At 36.3% G+C, this 15,147-nt stretch overlaps 1 non-coding gene and 1 pseudogene across 1 annotated transcript; both read right to left on the bottom strand.

Annotated features, from left to right (window-relative positions):
- Positions 1-371: 371 nt before the first annotated feature.
- TRNAF-GAA lies at positions 372-444 on the bottom strand. Its single transcript has one exon. It is a non-coding gene; the product is annotated as a tRNA-Phe (tRNA).
- An 11,835-nt stretch (positions 445-12,279) lies between these two features.
- Positions 12,280-14,751, bottom strand: LOC113311165 (annotated as a pseudogene).
- Between the last annotated feature and the right edge of the window lie 396 nt (positions 14,752-15,147).

Genomic DNA, 15,147 nt, shown 5'->3' with positions numbered 1-15,147 from the left:
TTGATTTTTGTGTACCAGTAGATCCATATTTTGTCCTACATGTACAATCCAGATAAAACCATATTTTCCCTCACTTATAATAAATATCATGTTGTTTTTCTACTCAGATAGTTAGATGGCTTCATAAGGAATTGAAATGAAACATTTATGTACGGATTATGGGGTAAAGATATACGCAAAAGTGTTTGGTATCTTATTGTCGCCCAAATGAGATAACCCGAAAATACGAAGTTCGCATGCAATTAGATTGAACGTTTACAATGGATTTTAACAATGTATGTTGATTCATATCGAATTTGTATGAGTATTTATTATTAACATGTGGTTAATAATGGATGCTCAATGACAGGAACTTAACAGTAGATACTTAATGTCAGGAACCAGATTTAAACTGGTGACATGAGGATTTTCAGTCCTCTGCTCTACCAACTGAGCCATCCCAACCCTTCTTGAGGCACAATCCCCATCCTACTAGAGGGCTTGGGTATATGTCAATTTCAAGAGAATAAAAAAGCATTACAAAATCTTACGCAGGCCCTAGAATTTCCGGAATCTTCAAAAAAGAAAACTTTTAGAGTTGAGAATAATGATGTGAACTGTGAATGATTCAAATAGGGATTCCTTGATCATAGAGTTTCCTTTGTACATATATACCACAAGAATTGTGATACGAGAGAGGCTTTTCTGCTCCGATCGTTTTGTGAAATAATACAGTGAATGAGAAATATAGCTAATTTTCGGGCGTTGTCGAAAAGAAAAAAGAGTAGAAGTATAAATAAAAATTTAGTGAGTAAAACGAGAAAGACATATTTGGTATACCTGCCTAAGTAATTGTTTGATTAGAAAATATGCACAAGTAAATAATTCTGTCATGCTTATTAGAAAATAATCTTTATTTGGTTTGTAACTTTGTATGTCGATGGTATAAATGCACATGATGAGTACTTTTGATGTTGTAAGATATCATACGAGAGATGAATAATCTTGGGAAACCTTAATCTATTACCGATCTTGTGGTACATTATTCCACCATACTTTTATACCTTTTTTTCCCTTCAATCAGGATTAGTTTTCCCACAAGGTTTTTGGTACTTGACGAGGTTTTTAGCTTGACAACAAAAACAAGGTATATGATAAATGTTAAAGACCTGAAGACGCATTAATATAGTTGAATGGTATCAGAATCAAATAAATGAAACATGATACTTTTTCAAGGGTATCAACTTCTAGAATCAACAAGAAGCAAGAGGATTGAAACACATCAGTTTTCAACACAAGTCAGCTACAAATGATACTATTATTTTTGCATGTGTATTAATATTAAACTTTCCATAAACTTATAAAACATAGAAAGAATGATATATACAAGTTTTGGGCAAAGGCATACTTCAGTACTTATATTTATGATATCATACTATATTGTTTTTCCTATCATCAAGGTTTGTTCCACTTTCTTGTCAAGGTTTTAACGAGGCAACCTGTGTTTTCTTAATAGTATATATCATTTTTTCTTAGTTTAGGTTTTGTCCACCTGTGTTATCCTGATGAGATTTTAACGATGCAATTGACTTAGATAAAATGGTCATCGATGAGAAAATATACGTGAAAAATTATATCTGAGGATCAATAATTGAAGTATTATATGTAAAGCACTACATATGAACCATTATTATTGGATTATACAAAGGAGAGTGTTGTACGGCCTTGGGCTCGTGTGCTTGTGTCCCGCATTGATCTAACCAGGTTTTTAACTCAAAACCTATATATGGAAGCACAAAACCTATGTAATATATAAATCATCCCTAAGTAAATTAAAAGAATATTTTTAATACTTAGTTTAAGAATGCATGGGTGGTCTCGTATGAGGACTCTGACGAGGGAACCGGGGCGAAGCCGATGAGCGCCCACTTCACATTTGTCACCTGATAAGTGTCACGGAACATTGGTTCTTAGGTTCAGCAACAGTTGAGGAGTCAACCTGCTCCATGATAATTCCATAAACACCTAGAGGAGACGGTGACAACCCAAATAAGAAGATTACAACTCCGAGACATTCCAATAGAAAAAAAAAATCTAGTCATTTATGCGGCTATCAATGGATGATGGAAAACCAGCTAGATCGGATGCTCAAAAAAATCATAATAAGAGTCGCCGAACTGATAATTCAAATCATTATTTCTCAAGAAGCACGAGAAGAAAACATCCTATACATTTCTAGGGGATGCGTTATTCATCTACATCTATCCCATTCAGTCGTTTATCGAATCATTGCAATTCATGTTCGATCCTGAAGAGACGGAAGATATCTTCGAAAAGTAGGTTTTTAAGATCTGAAAAAGAACCAAAATTGGGGAAAAAAAGGATTGACAAGAAATGATTTTTGATTACGATGAAAACAAAGACTCTCAAACAGATCGCGATTAGACTACGGGTCATTTCTTAGTGAATATAATCTGCAATCATTTCTTTAATTCCTGCATATGTGTCAGAATAAATAGAGGTTCAGTAGGGAAATGAAAGATACGAGAATCAACGTAAGCAGGGGTTAGTCACCGGCGTATTCTCCATCCCGAGTCATAATTATAGACTGTGGCTATTTTTAGTAGAATGCGAGGAGTGGGCTTCTCGATACATTTCCCACCATTTTCTCTTGGCCCAATAATGTGAGGCTCTTACCCGCTGTTTGCTGCTAGACTTTCTAACTATATAGGGCACGAAGCTAGGTCGTAAAATTAATTTTTCATACCTCACGGTTAGAATCTGCTTTCCATCGAGTAAAAACAAGGTCCAATCATATATGAAGGCATCCCAAGTGCCTCTCCAGTATTAACAAAGGCACGTCCTCATCGATACCCATTCATAATATACAACACGTCATTTATCTTATCGACCGTCCTTCAAAGTAAACGAGGGGTACCAAATAAAGCAACTTAGAGCCTATAATAGGGTCTTTCACCCCACTTCCTCCCCCCAAATCTTTCATGTATTGCGTCATGTGAAGGAGTGGTTGCGTCATGTATTGCGTGTGAAAAAATTAGCATATATAAACGGTAGATACTCCCTTGTGTGGGCATAAAAGAGAATGTTCACAGAAAAATATTCGTTGTGTGGGCATAAAACAGGGTATACACCGAAAATAGTCCCCCATTTATATAGAAAATCCTCGTTGGACGTCAGACAATCCCATGCGGATATAAAAAGTAAACTTGGGACGACAAACAGTCTTCGGTTGTTGGTAACTTAGTCCCACATCGTTTGAATGGGGTTTAATTAGGTACTTTATAAGTCGATGGGATCCCTTAACTTGCAGACCGGTTTTAAATTTGAATCTCTACCCATGAGTTTATTACAGGTTAGGGTCGGTACTCTAATATTTGGTATCAGAGCAAACTACCACGACTCGTGGCCCCTCCACAGAAAGGGTAACCTGTAGGTTGAATTAAGGTGTGTGTACATCAATATATAGTTGTCAACACATTAAATAATGATAGTCCTATAAGGAAAGGTCTACCGTGAGTGTAGGATCAGAATCTCGCAACAATTATGTATCAGCGAAGTTATCAATGGTATTGCACAATAGCGTCGCAAAACAATTTCAGAAACGACGTCAGCAAGGATCATGAGAAAGATGTGATAGTCTTGTGAAAATTAGAGAGCTCGCGAAGTTAATATTTGTAAGGTTGCGAGAATGTCGCAAACCATATCCGAAAATAAAGGACAGATTAGTTGTCATCCATTATGTATTTCCTTATAAATAGTCATTCGAGTTGTAAAGGAAAGGGAGATCTTTTTTGAGTAAGAGACAAGTAAATAGGAGAGAGAAAGTTCAGAACAGAGATCATTCTTGATTTCTTTATTTTCCTTGTAAGAACATTCAGAATTTAATCAATAAAATTAAGAGTGTAAACCTAAGAATGAGCTGATCAAGAATGAAATTATATGAGGGGTGTATTGTAGGATTTCCTGCAACTACATAATGGCGCTAGAAACAGGGAATTGAAGATCGAAAGTTGAAGATTGTTGATTGAGAAGATTCAAATCAAGAAAGTGATTAAACAAATCAGTGAGTCAGTTAGAGGAAAGATGAATAGAATTAATGAAAATGGCAAAAAATTGGAATGTAATATGATAACAAAAAGCTTGGTTAATGAATTCCATGAAAACATCAAAGGAAGAATACATAAACGAAATTTTGAAGGAAATAAAATTATGGCGGTAGAAAAAACTTCACCCTTGAAAGATTGGGAAAAGCAAAGAATTGCGTTCATGGCGGAACAAATACCAAAAGAAAATTTGAACCATACATCTCCGTTGGATATCACAGTGCCTATTACACGAAAAGAGAAGGAGACAGCAATAAAATCCACAGGAGAATGGATGTTGAACAAAACTTTAATTGATACAGGAAGTTCAGTTGATATAATATTTTATCATGCATTCCGGGAAATGGGATTTAAAGACGAAGAAATGTCCAGTTCAACATATTTTGTTCACGGCTTTGGAATATCCACAACAAAACCTAAAGGAGAAATAGTGGTACGAATTATACTTGGAGATATCGAAACACATGTGACATTGTGCGTGGTGGATATAGAATCGCCATATAATATGTTATTAGGAAGATCATGGATACATGCGATAAAAGCTGTGGTATCAACGTTGCATCAATGTATTGAATTCCCCACTCCAATTGGAATAGGTTAAATCAGAGGAGATGTTGACAATGCAAAATTATGTCATCAAATTGAAGTAAGGCGTTATGAAGGACAAGCAAAAAAGAAACAATTTCGCAGAAAATTGGTAAAGGAAGCAAAAAAGAAACAAGAATTTAGAATATATATGATAAGGGCAAAAGAAGGCAAAGGAATACCCAGCGAAATTTCGGAAGAAGGGGAAGGACCCATAAAAGCAATTAAAGAACCCACACCAATGGGAGAACCTAAACCCAGTTACACTGCCGCAGAACCAACAAAAGAAATAAATGTTGGGACTGTAGTGGAGCCTCTAATGTTGAGAATTGGAACCAAAATGGATATAGAAAAAGAAGAAAGAACTGTCAACTTACTGCGAGAATATAAAGATATTTTGACAGGAAACATGGATGAGATACCAGGAATAGATCCAACAATTGCTTTCCACAGATTGGAGATTAACAAAAATGTGAAGCTAAATACCCATAATGGATAGAGAATATGTTCATTGTCCCAAAGAAAAATAAAGGAATCAGGATTTGCATAGATTTCACTGATTTAAACAAAGCTTGCCCCATAGATAGTTTTCCATTACCAGATATTCCTCAAATGGTGGAATCCGCAGCAGGAAATGATAGGGTATCATCTTTAGATGGGTACAAAGGTTATAACCAAATCCCTCTCGATGAAGAAGATCAAGAACATACTGCTTTCTTTGCCCCTAGAGGTTTATATTGTTACACGAAAATGCCATTTGGTTTGCGAAATGCGGGAGCAACATATCAAAGAATGGTAGAGAAGGTGTTCGCAAAATGGATACACAAAACATTAGAAGTATACGTGGAGGACATGTTAGTAAAGAGTAAAGAGGCTAAAGACCATGTACAAGACTTGAGGGAGATTTTTGAACAAATACGGCAGTATAACATTAAATTGAATCCCGGGAAGGGTAATATTGGAGTTGCATCGGGAAAATTTTTAGGCTACATTGTATCAAAGGAAGGAATACAGGTTGATCCATAAAAAGTGCAAGAAGTTCGTAACATGCCAACACCATCAACAATAAAAGATGTACATAAGTTGAATGGGCTTCTAGCTTCGCTGGGGAGATTCATTTCGCGATCATCAGACAAATGCAAATATTTTTTCGATATACTCAAGAAAGGTGCAAAATTTAAATGGAGTGATGAATGTGAAAAGGCTTTTAAAGGAATCAAAGAACATCTTATGAATACAACTATTTTGCAAAAGGCAGAACCAGGAGAAGAATTATTGATTTACCTTGCGACAACGTCGCATGCATTAAGTGATGTGTTACTGCGAGTAGACGCAGGAGTGGAGAAACCCATTTATTACATTAGCAAAACTTTTAATACCGCAGAGAAGAATTACTCAAAGGTTGAAAAGTTAATCTTAGCATTAGTTTATGCATCATTTAAGCTCCGCATATACTTTCAAGCACACAAGATAAAGGTATTAACAAAAGTACCAATTGAATCAGTGATGAAGAATTCTAAAAGATCAGGAAGGGTGGAGAGATGGAATGCACAATTAGGACATTTTGATATAAAATATGAAGTTTTGTCTTCACCAAAATCACAGGTTGTTGCGGATTTCTTGGCATAATTTCCTTTAGAAGAAGATGAAGCAGTAGAAGAAATGATGGATGTAGAAGAAGAACATGGAGATCCAAAAGATTTATTAACAGAACCAAATAGATGGGAAATACTGGTAGATGGATCATCATATGGAGAAGGAAATGGAGTTGGAATTGTTTTAATTTCGCCAGAAGGAATAAAGATGACTTTTTCATTCAGATGGAATTTGCATCCACCAATAATGAAAAAGAATATGAAGCTATGATACATGCATTAAAATTCGCAATAGAAATGAAACTAGAAAACGCCAGGATCACTAGTGATTCGCAGCTAGTTATTCGCCAAATAAAAGGAGAGTATACTACAAATGAACCATCCCTGAAGAAATACAAGAAGATGGTTGAAGAATTATCAGCGAAAATCCCAAAAATAAAATGGAGGCACATTTCAAGAAAGGATAATAGACTCGCAGACGCTTTTGCTTTCATTTCAAGTATGATGACAGATCCTACTGCGAGATGCATAAAAATACAAACACTTCTGTCACCATCAATCAATAAAGAAGAGGAAGATGTGGATGTGATGGTCATAGATAATGAAAAAGAAGAACAAATAAATAATGTCGCAGACTGGAGAATGGAACTTCATGCATATTTGGCGAAAGGAGAAACACCAAGAAATAGATTGGAAACACACAAGTTAAAAAGCCGAGCAACAAATTATGAATTAAGAGATGGGTTGCTATAACGAAAATCCTTTAGAGGACCATCACTCAGATGTTTGACACGAGAGGAAGGAGAAAAGGTGCTGAAAATGTTACATAATGGAGATGCTGGCAATCATAGTGGATGAAGATCTTTGGAAAATAGGGCAAAAATGCAAGGTTATTACTGGCCATATATGCATGAAGATGCAAAACAAATATCAAGACGTTGCGAAGATTGTCAGCGGCATGGAAAGAAGATACATGCACCAGGAGCACCATTGTCATCTTCAACCAGTGTGTGGCTCTTTGGAAAATGGGGCTTAGACATTGTGGGGCCATTTTTACCAGGAACTGGACAAAGAAGATACTTAATAGTCGCAACAGATTATTTTACTAAATGGACAGAAGTGAAGGCAGTACAACATATTCGCGACAAAGATATCTTTACATTCATATTCGAAAATATCATTTGCAGATTCGGAATTCCTGCACAGTTGGTATCTGATAATGGGAAACAGTTTGAGGGACAGAACATAGAAATGTTACTTAATGCATTCAAGATAAAGTGTGGAAAGTGAACTCCTTTGTATCCACAAGCTAATGGGCAAGTAGAAGCAACAAATAAAACAATTGCAGATATATTAAAGAAGAAATTGGAAGGACATCACAGATCATGGTGCGAACAAGTACATTACACCTAAATTATTTCTAGCATCATTCAGAACTCTAGAATCCCACTTAAACTCAGCTTCATTTTCTATAAGGAGTTGAGATCGAATTAAATTTCTTTCCTCAACAAGAATGTCTCTCTCACGACAAGCTGAGTCACGTTCTATCTTAACCTCAATATTGGATTCTTGAAATTGTTCTAGTGCTTTCGCACCCTTAAGAGTGATTTCATCTTTCTCGGTGATAAGTTTATTCTTCTTCGCCTCTAATACTTGAATTGCTTCTCTTTCCTCATAAAAACGTCGTTTGAAATTATTAGCAGCGGATAATGCATTTTTATGGCGTTCTCTAAGGGTAGTATATTTTAATCTTAGTTCTTCCAAGCTAAGGTTTTCAAATCCTCGAGTAGGATAACAATTAAAGAGGAATTGAGATGCTCTAAAATAATTTCAGCATCGGGAAGATTAGCCACTTCATCTGAAAGGTCATACAGGTCTGCGAAGATAATTAAGTAAGAAGTGCGAACGATCACATAAAAGAAAAGGAGTGAGGAAGTATAAGTTGCATACCAATAAGTTCTTTATTTCTTTCTCGAGCTTGGAAAACCAATTGAGAATTAGTAGAATTCTCATTTTTAAGTTTTGATTTCTCGCTTGTAAGATTCGCATTCGCATATGAAAAAATAGACTTCTCATGTTTCAGTGTAGTATTCCCATCTTGCAACTTGCGAAGTTTTCTCTCATTGTCTAAAGAAATTACATAAGATATGCGGGCACTCTGTAGAAATAAAAGCATCATAAGCAAAGGAAGAAATAATAAGGAAAAGATAAAAGTAAAATGTTGCAGAAATATTACCAAGTCATTCATTGCAAATTGAAAATATGGATTTATTGCAGAGGAAGATCCGCGAAGGGATCGATCCCCCAAATCAGGAGTAGTACAGATATTTGAGACCATCTTGAAAGCACGCTCCGTTTCATCATCTTCAAGAGTAGCAAGAGCATCCCCAGAAAAAAGATCAGATAATTTCTTACGATACGAATCAATCAATACCTCTTCTTCAGAAGCCAAAGTATTTCCATCCGAAGATTCTGAGCTTGAAGAGGAATCATATCTCGCACGCTTCCTAGAGATATCCTCTTTTGATGAGGTTTTCTTGGATAAAGTTTTTGACGCGAGTTTCTTAGGAGGCTCTTGCTTTTGCCTAAAGTTTTGTCTTTCAAAGGATTCAGCTACGCGAATAATCAAGATAAGAAATAAGATATAAGAAGGTTACATAAATTTACAAATTGGATTAAGAGGATCACACACCGCTACTTTCTTTTTCTCATTTTCGAGTAATTTGAATTCCCAAGGTTGGTAAAGAGGGAAATCTTCTGGCAGAGGATTATCAGAACCATCAGCAGCTCTACCAGATACAAAGGACCCTACCAAGATGACAGGACAATTAAGCCAACTATAATCATTGGATCTGCGAGCAGCACGATTGGAGTTTGAATTCCAATCAACATCTCGCATAATTTTTCATCTTCAGCGATTCCATCTATTCTCCTTATGCGAAAAACCCATTTAATCACATTACTTTTCATGATAGCGATGTAATAATTCTTAAAGAAATTATCAAGAGTATACTCAGCAGGATCTATAATTTTATCACGATGATCCTATTTTCGCACTTCATCAGGATAAGAATTTTCAAGACCAGCTGCGCGACGAGCATACTCTGGTATCTTGATAGCATCACCATTCAACTTAAATATTCCTCGTGCGAATCTTTCATCAGCAAGAATTTTATAGGAAAGAGGAATCTCAGGATTATATAAAGGAATTGGCAGACATTGAAGTTGACTTAACGAAACGATGATTATTCGGTTAATCCACTTCTCAGATCTGATTAGATCAAGATTAAGTTTGGATGCGAAATTACATGTAGGAGGAAGGGAGAGTTCATAACCCCTCTGATTGAAGTCAGTCTTCATTCTGTTAAATTCGATCTCCATCTTTTTACCTGCAGGAGCCATTAAAGAATGGGAATGAAGAGTATAAATTTGCAGAGAAGATGAAGAAGAATGAAAGGAATAAAAAGAATAAGGTAGAAGAGAATATATAGGAAAGAGCGACCCGTTTTTCAAGATTTATTCTCATTAATGCGAAGAAACGAACGGATAAAAACATACGGTTAAAAAGGACATGTCGAAAGATGAGTGGTTAAAAGGACACGCGTACATAAGGAGAGCTTGAAATATGGAAAGTTGTCGGCAAAGTAAAATGAAAAAAGACAAACATGTGCGATTTGGAAAATGGAGAATTTCTCATATCGCTCACCTTGAAGAATAAGCAATATGAGAAGAGGCAAATGTAGGAGTTAAATATCGCACACGTTAATAACTACGCGAAGTGAAGAATACAACATACGCGAGGAGCATCGCAAACATCAAATTGAGATAACTCACCAGATAATGTCAGCAAAGTCACGAGTAAAGTGTGAAGAATTATGCGAAGAAGTAAGTTATGCGAGGATGAGCAATTGTATATGAGTGAATACGTCGCACAGTGATCCCGAAAATAAAGGGATTCTTAGCTGTCATCCACTATGTAAAATCCTATATAAAGGAGAGATTCATTGTTTCTGGGAGGATTCTATAGTAAGTCTTGATTAAGAAATAGGAAGACAGAGAAAGTGAATTTAGGTCTCAAGTAGAATTATTGTAAGACTTGGATCTAATTTGTAAGCAATCTTAATCTTCAATTGATAAAACAATAGTTCATAATGATCACCTAGAGATTAGATCAGATTGAGTGGATTGTAGTCGTAAGATTTCTTACAACTACACTATTCTTGTCTGCTTTCATTTCTCTCTTATTGCATATGCGAGACGGTCTCTTGGTCCAGAGCTTTTTGGCACTTTTATCGCAACAACGTTATCCCGGCTAATTTATGCTTGCGAAATCTAGGTTTTAATTCAACACCTTACTTGGTTAGTAATACTTACTAATTAATAAGAAATTTCTAGTGTGACTAAGTTATTGATAGGATACTAACAAAAACTTATTCACTGCAGGTGGTGTTTGCTTGGAAAGGATATATCTGCTTTCAGCTAGGCAAGTTGGAGAATTGAGAACTCAGATAATTGAATTCAACTTTATTGCTAGTACTTTTAATGGGAACTCTTCATGAACTACTGTTTCTTTGGTACACATCAAGCGAATAATAAGTGGTGGTAGATTAAAGGTCTTACAACATTTAAAAGTTTTTCTTTGTGGTTTTATTTCATCTTTTCCTCGTACATGTTAGTACTTGTTGCAACTACCACTGAGAAATTGTCGTGTTAAGCATGCTTGTTTTTCTACAAGTTTTTATGGTCGCGGAGATATTACTATCATAGTTCCGATTGATGTTGCATCCTTCGACAAAATAATCCCAAGTTTTCTTTGTTCGCCAACAATCATAGAATAAATGGGCACTTGTTTCATCTTCTTCTTCGCAAAACCGGCACATCCTATCCACATTCATACCCCTTCTAATAAGCTTGCCCGTCGTCATCAACCTTTGATGGTATAAAAGCCATAGAAAAAAGTTTACTTTGTACGGATAATGTCGACTCCAAATAATCTCACTTGGAAAGCTAATATCGCCTTGGTCACAAAGAGATCCAAACCCGCATTTAACCGTATAAGCATCAACCATATTGTTTCTATCCACCATCCACAATCTAGAATCTACAACCCCTTCTTGAATGTTCACCGCTTCTAGTAAATAGTTTATGGAAGCGATCTCCCTCATTATGGCTTTAGAATATCTACTTCGAGACATGAACTTCCATTTGATGCCGTCACTCGCAATCTCATATAACCTAGCCACCACTTTCCCTTTTGTTCTTGAAGCTTCAAATGCCAATGAAAATCTACTGCATAAGACGTCATCTCCAATCCAAAAATCTTCCCAAAATATAATTGCATTTCCTGCACCGATCTTAAATTTCACATGTTTATTAAAATCCTCGAGCTCATTATAAATATTATGCCACAAACTACATCCTTTTGTCCCTTTCGGTTGCAGAATTTCCCAACCGGTTGATGATTCTCCATATTTTTCCACAATTATCTTTCTCCAAAAAGCATTCTTTTCCATTTCAAATCTCCACCACCACTTTTTGATGGAATCTCAATATAACACATACACCGGTAGTGAAAACCGTGGAAGTACATCTCATTATAGATCGACCCACGTAAAAAATCATGCGTCTACTTTACCTTTTTTGCACTTAAGAATGTTGTTTAGACTTTAGATCTTGTTCTTTGGTGTAGCTTGTAGTTGTGGGATTTCCTGCAACTACATGTATACTATGACAGCATTTGGTTCGAGTAACGGACGGAGTGTTTCTAGTTGATGACTACATTGTTATCGCTTTTGATTGTAAAATTTGTACCCTTGTGCTTTTATACAACTTTTTTTTTAACAGGCCTCAAATTTTCAAGAAGAAAATAAGGCAAACCATTTAACAGTTCCTGCAACACAAAAAAGACTCACAATACTAGTGGCGCATATAAATACAGAGCCCTTATTATACATTAAAATTGAAGAGTTGCACAATGACAGAAAAGTTCCCCACAATTATCGGGGACCTGTTATGTTTGTTGACAAGCTATTTTGTCCAGAGTAATCGAAAGAAGATGTAGTACTGTAAGAGCTCTGTTGCAGAACATAGAGGTCACTTTCAACCTCGACTGCCACATTCTCAGAAACCTCATGACCTGGTTGATAACTCGGTGCATATTTCTCTGAGCTTCTGAGGCCTTCTAGCTTTGCTGCAACTTGTTTCATTGTAGGCCTATCTTCGCCTTTTGAGTTAAGACATCTCTTTGCAAGCTCTGCAACAACGACCACATGCTCCGGATTTCCTTCACTAAATACTCGAGAGTCTAGAAGATGGGAGAAATTGTTTTTCTTCCAATAAAGATATGAAATAAACAGCTAGATTTCTCTGTTCTTCTGACCTCTCAAAAGAAAGGGCCTTTTCTCCTGTTAAGAGTTCTATTAGCACTACACCAAAACTATAAACATCACTTTTATCTGTCAGTTGGCTGGTCAAAAAATATTCTGGATCCAGGTATCCAAAAGTTCCTTGCACTCGTGTATTTAATTGAGTTTGATCCAGAGGAACCAACCTTGATGCTCCAAAGTCTGAAACCTTCGCAGTGTAGTTTTCATCTAGCAATACATTAGTAGACTTGATATCTCTATGAATGACAGGAATGGACACCGATGAGTGTAAATATGCAAGTGCATTTGAAATTTCAGACGCTATTCGCAGAAGACTTTTCCATGAAATGGATGACATACCATCATTGCGATGAATATGTTCATAGAGGGTACCATTAGAAACATATTCGTAAACAAGTAATGGAACTTCAGTCTCTAGACAACAACCTAAGAGTTTTACCACGTTACGATGGTTAATCTGACTTAGAATAACAAGTTCGTTTATGAATTGTCCTATTTGGCTCTGGTCAACTACTTGTGATTTCTTAATAGCAACTGTACGATTATCAGGTAAAGTTCCCTTGTAAACTGTACCAAAGCCTCCTCGTCCAAGGATGAGCCTCTCATCGTAATTGTTGGTTGCCAGTGCTAAGTCTTCTGGAGAAAATATCTTTGTTGAATCTACACCAACTTCATTCGAGGCTAGCTTTTGTTTTAACAACAATCCACCATTTTGCTCAAAAAGAATATTTCTATGTTTCACGAGCTTTCGTTTCTTTATGATCAAGTATAAGCAAGAACTACCAACTATAAGAAATACAAGTAACCCCAAACCAATACCTGCATGAACATTACCATTTCCATTATACGTAGCAAGTAGTAACAGAGTTATATAAGCAAGGATACAAAATAACACATTATTGTAACAGAAAGTTAAAGAATAGGAATGTACCCAAAGTGACTCCTAATATAGGAAATTCATGTTTCGGGAATATGCAACCACTCCCATCTTTTCTTCCATCCCCAGGAATGCCCTCAGGGCAGGAACAATTGTAGTTCCCTATAGTATTTGTGCAAATACTTGTGCATCCATTGCTAGTTTCATTCTTGGACTCGTTTATATCTATTCCCATGATATTTATAACCATAGTTAAGAAAAAAGGCGTTGCTGAAATCTACGAAAATGATACAATTATTTTACGTACCTTGGCATCCAGGTTTGAGGTAAGGGTTTCCTTCGTAACCCTTGTCACAAGCACATTGATATCCAGGATTGTTTACTGGATCGATACAAGAACTATTACCTTGGCATAAAAAAGTGGACATATTTTTTCTTGCTTCGATACAAGTCTCCATCCCTATCGCCCAGTCAAGTACTGTTGTTATAGCATCTCTATCTTTTCTATAGATATCCTCGAGATCCAATGCACTGAAGTTGAAGCGGTCGGTCTCGGCCACAAAGGCGTAGCTGCAACGATTGTAAGGCCAAACTTCGTATTGGTAGCTTTCTACAGTCCCAGAAATCTCATGCACCCCCTTTGGAATCGGTGTTTGACAACACCCACTTCCACTACAAGAACCTTCTATCACTTTGCTCCATGTCTCACAATTTGAATAGCATGTAGCTGTGAAGTTCCTTCTAGCACCATATAATTGCATTAGTACATTAGTTGATGTATTGCACCCTACAGCAAAGACTCTATTTTTGGTTTGGGAGACCGTAAATGGGGTATCTTCTGAGGAAGCAGTGTAATCGTTACTAAGTCGATTAAAACCAGGGTCCATGAAACAATTTTCTGCTATTGAGCTTTTCACACGGATATCAGTGTCTGATATACTCAAGATTTCATCGCCAAATGAATATTCTGACGTCGTCATATGGAGAAAAGGTTTTGGTGGATCATTAGAAGTATCACACGTAACGTTGAAGCCAAGACCGTAAATAGTTGGGTCAAGAAAACAACCTTCACCAATGCCGAATGGATATGAAATGCTTATGTTGCCACATTTAGGTTGGCAACCGGGTTTTGTCTGAACAAACACCGCAGCTGATGAAGATACGAATATTAAGCAACTGATAATCAAGGATATGATTACAGTCATTCTGTATTGAACCAATTTTTTTGTAGCAACGTAATGGATGAGTTCCATAAATATATTTTTGTTGCACAATGTTGAAGAAGCATACACTATTACTATTCAAGTTGGAATAATATATACAAATAGAAGGAATAAAACCATTAGCATATCTTTTTGTCTTCTGAGGAGACATCTTATCACGATCTAGAAACAGAATTAAGAAATTCAACCGATCAGTCTTCGCTAATTAAGAATCTTAGGACATCGAGAGCTTAACCTGTATGCAACTCAGTCTTAGCAGTTCACTAAAGATTTTTTTTTTCTTTTGTTATGATTGATTCTGAATAAGTTTAGGGCCACCTTTGACAATTCACTCCAATTTTATCTTCTTATATCTCTACAAGAAGGGGCGTTTGCAGC

This window comes from Papaver somniferum, chromosome 9, assembly GCF_003573695.1.
Source record: "Papaver somniferum cultivar HN1 chromosome 9, ASM357369v1, whole genome shotgun sequence".
In the NCBI taxonomy this organism is placed as follows: domain Eukaryota; kingdom Viridiplantae; phylum Streptophyta; class Magnoliopsida; order Ranunculales; family Papaveraceae; genus Papaver; species Papaver somniferum.
The sequence above is the reverse complement of the archived record's forward strand: the minus strand, read 5'-3'. Positions and strand labels throughout refer to the sequence as shown.